Here is a 6,931-nt window from a genome sequence, read left to right as displayed (position 1 = left end):
GCTCTCTCCTCCTCATTTCTGATGAAAAATTTGTTTGGTTTGTGTTTCAAGGAGGGGGGTGCGGTGGCTTGGCCTTGGACCGGGTCCTGCTCTCCGGTGGGTCTGGGGTTCGAGTCCCGCTCGGGGTGCCTTGCGACGGACCGGCGTCCCGTCCGGGGTGTGACCCCTCCCCCTCCGGCCTTACGTCCTGTCTTGCTGGGTCGGGCTCCGGCTCCCGGCGACCACGTGTGGGACAAATGGTTTCACATGGTGTGTGTGTCTGTGTGTGTGATGTATTTCAAGGAGTCACTTGCTTCTTTGTGTTTATAATTTTCTTTTTTTTTGATCGTTTGACAGACTTTGACTCCATTACTTTTCGGTGAAATTATTTGAGTTTTTCACTTGCATTTATAAGTCGGGATGTCAGTGTCATTACGAGTAGGAAGACAGATTTTTTTAATGAACGAAATGCTATGTTCACAACTGACACGTGACTGGACCTGTTGCACCTCTTTTACCTTTCAAGGGGTCCCGATTGACGAGTGCAAGAAAAAGTGAGAGAATCTTTTGGAATGAGCTCTATTTGAGCACCGAGACCCAGGCGTTCAGGACAGGCACTCAGAGAGTCACTCCACATCTTGCTGCAGCGGAGCAGCAATTCAAAGCACACGTGTAAGATCTTCACCAGAGTAAAGTTCACTGGCCTATGGGACCAAGTCCAGCCTGTGCTCCATGTACTGCTCTCAGTGTGGCCTCAGTCTAACTGCACACCTTCTGCAGCAGAACCACGAAGTCCCTCCCATTGTACCACATAGGACCAGGTTCCCAGAAACGAAACTAAACTCAGTATGATGGCAGAAGCCAGTATCTGCGTGGCTCACGATCACTTCATCTGTCCAGTCTGCCTGGATCTCCTGAAGGACCCAGTGACTATTCCCTGTGGACACAGTTACTGCGGGGACTGTATTGAAGACTACTGGGTCCAAGCGGACAATGCTGGAGTCTACAGATGTCCTCAGTGCAGACAGACCTTCACACCAAGACCTGTTCTGGGAAGAAACACCATGTTGGCTGAAGTGCTGGAGAAAGTGAAGAAGGCAGAAGTCCAAGCTGCTCCTCCTGATCGCTGCTACGCTGGACCTGGAGATGCGGAGTGTGATGTGTGTATCGGGAGAAAGAAGAAAGCTGTCAAGTCCTGTCTGGTGTGTCTCGCCTCGTACTGCGAGACTCACCTCCAGCCCCACTACGAGTCTCCAACTTTTAAGAAGCACAAGCTGATCGATGCCACGGGACAACTGCAGGACAAGATCTGTTCCCTCCACGAGAAACTGCTGGAGATCTACTGTCGTACCGACCGCCAGCGTATCTGTCGTGCGTGCGTGATGGACGAACACAGGACACACGATACAGTGTCAGCTGCTGCAGGAAGGACTGAGAAACAGGTGAACGATCTTGTGATCCTTCGTTGTGGACACAGTTACTCGGTGGGGTTCAGCAGAGGCTCAACCTGAGGAGTCGGGTTCGAATCCGCAACCTTAGGCTTACAGGTAGATGTACTGAATCGCAGCGCTGCTTACTGTCTCATTGGAAGCCCCCCTGTTGCCTCCAAAGAGGAAACCTATGACAGATGTGGGGCTTCTTTCACATTTATCCTTTTCAATCTATCAGGTTTAGCACGCACACGCACGCACGCACGCTGTCTGAACCGCTCATCCCATACGGGGTCGCGGGGAGCCGGAGCCTAACCCGGCAACACAGGACGTAAGGCCGGAGGGGAAGGGGACACACTCAGGATGGGACGCCAGTCCACCGCAAGGCACCCCAAGTGGGACTTGAACCCCAGACTCACCGGGGAGCAGGACCCGGTCCAACCCACTGCGCCGCTGCGCCACCACACCCCCCCCCATCAGGTTTAGTGAAAAACAGTAAATGTGGATGTGTCCAAACACATCATGTTTAAGTTAGCGCCCTGCAGAGGTCATGTTAGCTTCTTTTTTTCCACTTTCACCCACTTACCTATCCACCCATCCACCCATCCACCCATCCATCCATCCATCCATCCATCCATCCATCCTTTTCCAATAACCATTTGTCCTGCTCGTGTTGCAGGGATCCGAAGCCTATCCCGGAATCACTGGGCGCGATGCGGGGGGGTTTACATTTTGGACAGAACAGACACCATGCCGTGTAAAACCTGAACTGATAACACAGACAGAATTCTTTTGAAAGGAGAGACACTTGGTGCTGAGTATAAAGCTAAGGCAAGAGAGGTGTGTTTAGGGTTGGTGTCAAGTGTCTGTTGTTGCGACGTTTTTCTCCTAAGTGGGAGTTCAGCGCTTATTGTGCCAATTTTGAGGTACAGATTGACATTTACATTTATTCGTTTAGCAGACACTTCTCTCCAAAGCGACGTACATTTCGGAGAAAATGCAACTTGTTCATTACATTAGGAGTAAGAGAGACATAGTTGCGGACGTGATTCTTAAGTAAACTTAGTTTGCTACTTTCTACCTGATGCACCGATGTTCATCACACGAGTCGGTGCATAAAATTCAGGGCAGACGATTCCTGATCACCTTCATACAATTTTTTTCTTTTATAAAGATACAGAAACATCCACATACAAGACAGGAGTAGCTGTGTAAAGGCTTATCTGGGGATCGTCATGAAGTTACGGTGCGTGAACATTTACAAAATACGTGAGCCGGAGAGATCTTGGGCGAAGTGAGTCCGGAAAAGATGAGTTTCAGCAGTTCTGAGTGAGAGGGGGAGGTCATTCCACCGCAGCGGAGCCAGAACCGAGAACCTATGTGCTTTACCTTTCGTGCGCAGGACCGCAAAGCGAGCAGAAGTCGATGAGTGAAGGGGTCTGGTTGGGGTGTAGCGGTTGATAATATCTGTGAGCGGTTCTACTGATGTATTTGTAGACAATGACCAGGGTGCGGAATTTGATTCGTGCAGCTGTAGGAAACCAGCGCAGAGAAACGAGTAGAGGAGATACATGGGAACGTTTTGGCAAATCAAACACAACTCGTGCAGCAGCAGCCTTCTGTATCAGCTGTAGAGCTTTGATGGCAGTAGCAGGAAGGCCACGCAGGAGAGAGTCGCGGTATCCGGACGGGACGTCACCATGGCCTGGACAAGTACTGTAGTTGCGCAGGGTCGGTTTTACATAGACAATGTCAGATTACATTTACTCAGAAGTGCACGTTCTTGTAATATAAGCAGCCCTTAGGCGAGGTGAAGAATCTAGCATTGTGAGTTGAGAAGTTTAAGAAGCTCAACAATGTATGATGCTTATGACACTGACTAAAAACCACACTGTTTAATTAATTGTATCTCAAATTACAGGATCAAGTAGAACTGATGAAGAAGGAATTTCAGCAGAAGATCCAGCAGAGAGAGGAGGAGATGGAGGATCTGAGACAGGCCGTGGACTCTCTCGCAGTGAGTACGGAGCAGAGGAGAAGAGCCATTCGAGGGCTCAGTCAGGAGACCAGAGTCCGAGTGTCCCTCTGTGTGTCTCCAACGGCGCTCTGCACAGGCAGCGCTGGAGGACACCGAGAGCATCTTCGGCGAGATGATGCGCTCCGTCGAGAGAAGACGCTCGGAGGTGAGAGACCTGATCGGAGCTCAGGAGAAGGCTGCCATACATCGGGCTGAAGGTCTGCAGAAACAAGCGGAGCAGGAGATTGCTGAGCTGAAGAGGAGACGCTCTGAGCTGGAGCAGATCTTACACTCAGGAGATCACATCCATTTCCTCCAGGTAAGACCTCTACCACAAGTGGAGCTTCTCCTGAAACTCCACCTTTCGCTCTTTGTCTCTGTACAGTTTCAAATGTTCGTTTCACTGATGTCTGTGTGCAGAAGTGCCAGTGTCTCTGTGCTCCTCCTGGACCCGGAGACTTGTCCAGCATCACTGTCAGTCCACACTGCTCCTTTGAGGACGTCAGAATACTGGCCTCCAAAATGAAACAGCAGCTGGAGGACTTGAAGTGAAATGAAGTGATGAAAACATTGCAGCACAGTATGTAGGACATGTTTACTCATTTGTGATATTGCTTGTTAATGTGCGTGAAGGTCCTGTCAATATTGCTGGAGAAGGTTCACTTGTGTCCTGAATTCAGCTGTAGCACTTTGTGTGTCTCCACAGTGAAAGAAGTCCATATTGTAGATCCCAGGAGCAGAGAGGACTTTGTACAGTGTGAGTCATCACATTCCTCATATCCAGAGGTCTAATGTAGTATAAAAGCACAGTGGGACTCTGGGAAAGTAGTTACACTGGGGGGGAGCAGAAGTGTGACCAATAAATGTGGTTGCCTTATGGCCACGTTTAAATGCCATAGTAACGGTTACCATGGCAATTTCCAAACTTTGCTGTATGTATGGCATTAAACTCTTAAAATGCATTTACTTGTATTTTTGTGACTTTTTTTGATCATCCATCGACCTCTTGAAAGCCTTCCTCATGATGAATAGATTCTATCTTGTTTTATTTTGGGTTCTTTGATGCACTTGGTTGTCTGTGTAGTCTGAGCTGCTAACCCTTTCGAAGACATCCTAGGGTATAACTCAGATACACATGTGGTGCTGTGTTTCCATCATCTCTGGCATTTGTTTGAAACAAACATGGAAAAGAAATCAAAGCATGTTTGTTGAGCATTAAGGTCTGAAAAGGAAACATGCAAAGTTAATGTAACGCACGAAACACAACGTGGTGAGAAAATGTCGAGACGCTTTTATCGGGGAGGGGGGTGCGGTGGCACAGTGGGTTTGGCAGGGGCTGTTATGTGGTGGGTCTGGGGTTCCTGTCCTGCTTGGGTTGCCTCGTGGTGGACTGGCATCTCATCTAGGGTGTGTCCTCTCCCCCTCCGGGCTCATGCCCTGGGATGACGGGTTGGGCTCCGGTTTGCCGTGACCCCACTCAGGATAGTGTGTGTGTGTGTGTGTGTGTGTGTGTGTTTTTATCATGCAGCTGTTACCATTATGAATTTGACCTTTGTCCTCTCACCCTTCAGATGCCTGTCAGTTGATCCCAAACACCTTGACAATGAACTGCAAACTCAGCGTGTCTGAGTGGGGCACGGTGGTGAGCAGAACAGAGGAGCCCCAGCTGTGCTTTAACCACCCCGAGCGATTTGACTACTGGTCCCAAGTGCTGCGCAGGGAGGGTCTCGCTGGGCGCTCTTACTGGGAGGTGGAGTGGAGCGGCACAGGGGTCGACATAGCGGTGGCATATAAAGGGATCCGCAGGAAAGGGAACAGCAACGACTGCCGCTTTGGGTGCCCTTGATAGGTCCTGGAGACTGACTTGCTCCAGCGCTGGGTACTCTGTCAGCCACGGTGAAAAGGAGACCGCAGTGGACGGACCCAGGTCCTCCACCATAGGAGTGTACCTGGACCACAGCGCAGGAGCTCTGTCCTTCTACAGTGTCTCTGAGGACAACATGACCCTCCTCCACAGGGTCCACACCAGCTTCACTGAGCCGCTCTACCCTGGGTTTTGCATTTGGCCTCACGCGAGTGTGAAGCTCTGCTCCGAGCTCCGAACTGAACCCCCTCCTTTCCTTCCGTCTTTATAAACACAGCCGGTGACAACAGCTGCGCCACCACATGTCCGTGATCAACCAGAGCCTTGATGGAACCTGGTCGTCACTGAAAACCACAGAGAGCTTTCACACATTAAGTGTAATATCGCATTGATACTAGTAAATAAACTAATACGCTCTTCTTTAATCATTCAAGAAAACCTTTCAAAGGACAGGCAGACCTGAATATGCACGAATCCCCGGAGAAGAGATGGCACTAAAACTTTCAAATTTCAAGTTTATTGTCATAGATACAAGTACCATGTACACGTATCATGAAAATCTTCCTGAATGCTTCTCCACAGACTATGGGCAAGGGCAATAGAAGTACTGCACAAACAAAACAATGACAAACAAAACTGTGTCGATGACAGTAAATAACAATAGCAGCAATGACAGCAATAAAAATAAATAATGGTAACAGTAGTAACAATAATGCCAGTTGACAGTCAGAGAACTCAGAATGAGAGAATGAGAATGAGAATGCTTAAAGTGGCAGTGTAATTTACCAATGTGCTTGGGAGGAGCAGTCCAACTCTAGTTACTAAAGGTGGCACATTGGTTAGTGTTGTATAGTCTTGTTGTAGTATAGTTGTATAGCAGTGGGGTAAAAGCTGTTCCTGTACCTAGCTGTGCGGGTTCGAATAGACCTAAGCCGTTTTGCAGATGGCAGGGAAGAGAAAAGTGCCCGTGCGGGGTGACTGATCTCTCATGATGCTCGTCGTCTTTCTGAGGCAGCGTGTGGTGTAGGTGTCCTCGACCGCTGGTAGCCGTGTGCCCATGATTCCCTGAGCTTGTACGACATTCAGTACTGTCTGTATAATAAAGGTTATTACTCCCAAAAATAAACCCCATGCTACCCATACATAAAAATAACTTAGCAGTGTGCTAGTGTATCTGCTCACACACATTTGTTTCATGTTACCGTGCAGTGCCACGTTGCAGCGTTGCGATGAGAAGTGCTGTACGCCCATGTCTGGTGTCTGGAGACACAGAGGAAAGAATGTGGTCCAGATGGACCTGTGATGCTGCACCTCCCTCCTTACAGTTTATTGGCAGCTTCTGATTCCCTTGACTTGGTGGTGCATTAGCTTTGTGTGTAGTAGTCCGGGGCTCATAAAAATCTGAATAAAGCGATGCGGGCCTAGAGACGACTGACTTGTACATGTATCAGGATGCCTTCAAACAAACGAGTGCAGATTTCTAGGCTCTATATGTGTGTCGTTTCATTCGGCCGTGTCTCCAGCATGTCAGTTCAAGGAGAGATAACAATTTTAACAGTAAACATACAACACACAGTTATTCTCACCTAGTAGACAGTCTTCTCCTCCTGCGAATCAGTCAAACTGAACGCTGTTCCGCCC

General features: G+C 49.0%; 1 pseudogene; it reads left to right on the top strand.

Annotated features, from left to right (window-relative positions):
- The first annotated feature begins 314 nt into the window (after positions 1-314).
- On the top strand, positions 315-5,641 carry LOC108922745 (tripartite motif-containing protein 16-like; annotated as a pseudogene).
- The last annotated feature ends 1,290 nt before the right edge of the window (positions 5,642-6,931 follow it).

The sequence above is a fragment of the Scleropages formosus genome, chromosome 9 (genome assembly GCF_900964775.1).
Source record: "Scleropages formosus chromosome 9, fSclFor1.1, whole genome shotgun sequence".
In the NCBI taxonomy this organism is placed as follows: Eukaryota; Metazoa; Chordata; class Actinopteri; order Osteoglossiformes; family Osteoglossidae; genus Scleropages; species Scleropages formosus.
The sequence above is the reverse complement of the archived record's forward strand: the minus strand, read 5'-3'. Positions and strand labels throughout refer to the sequence as shown.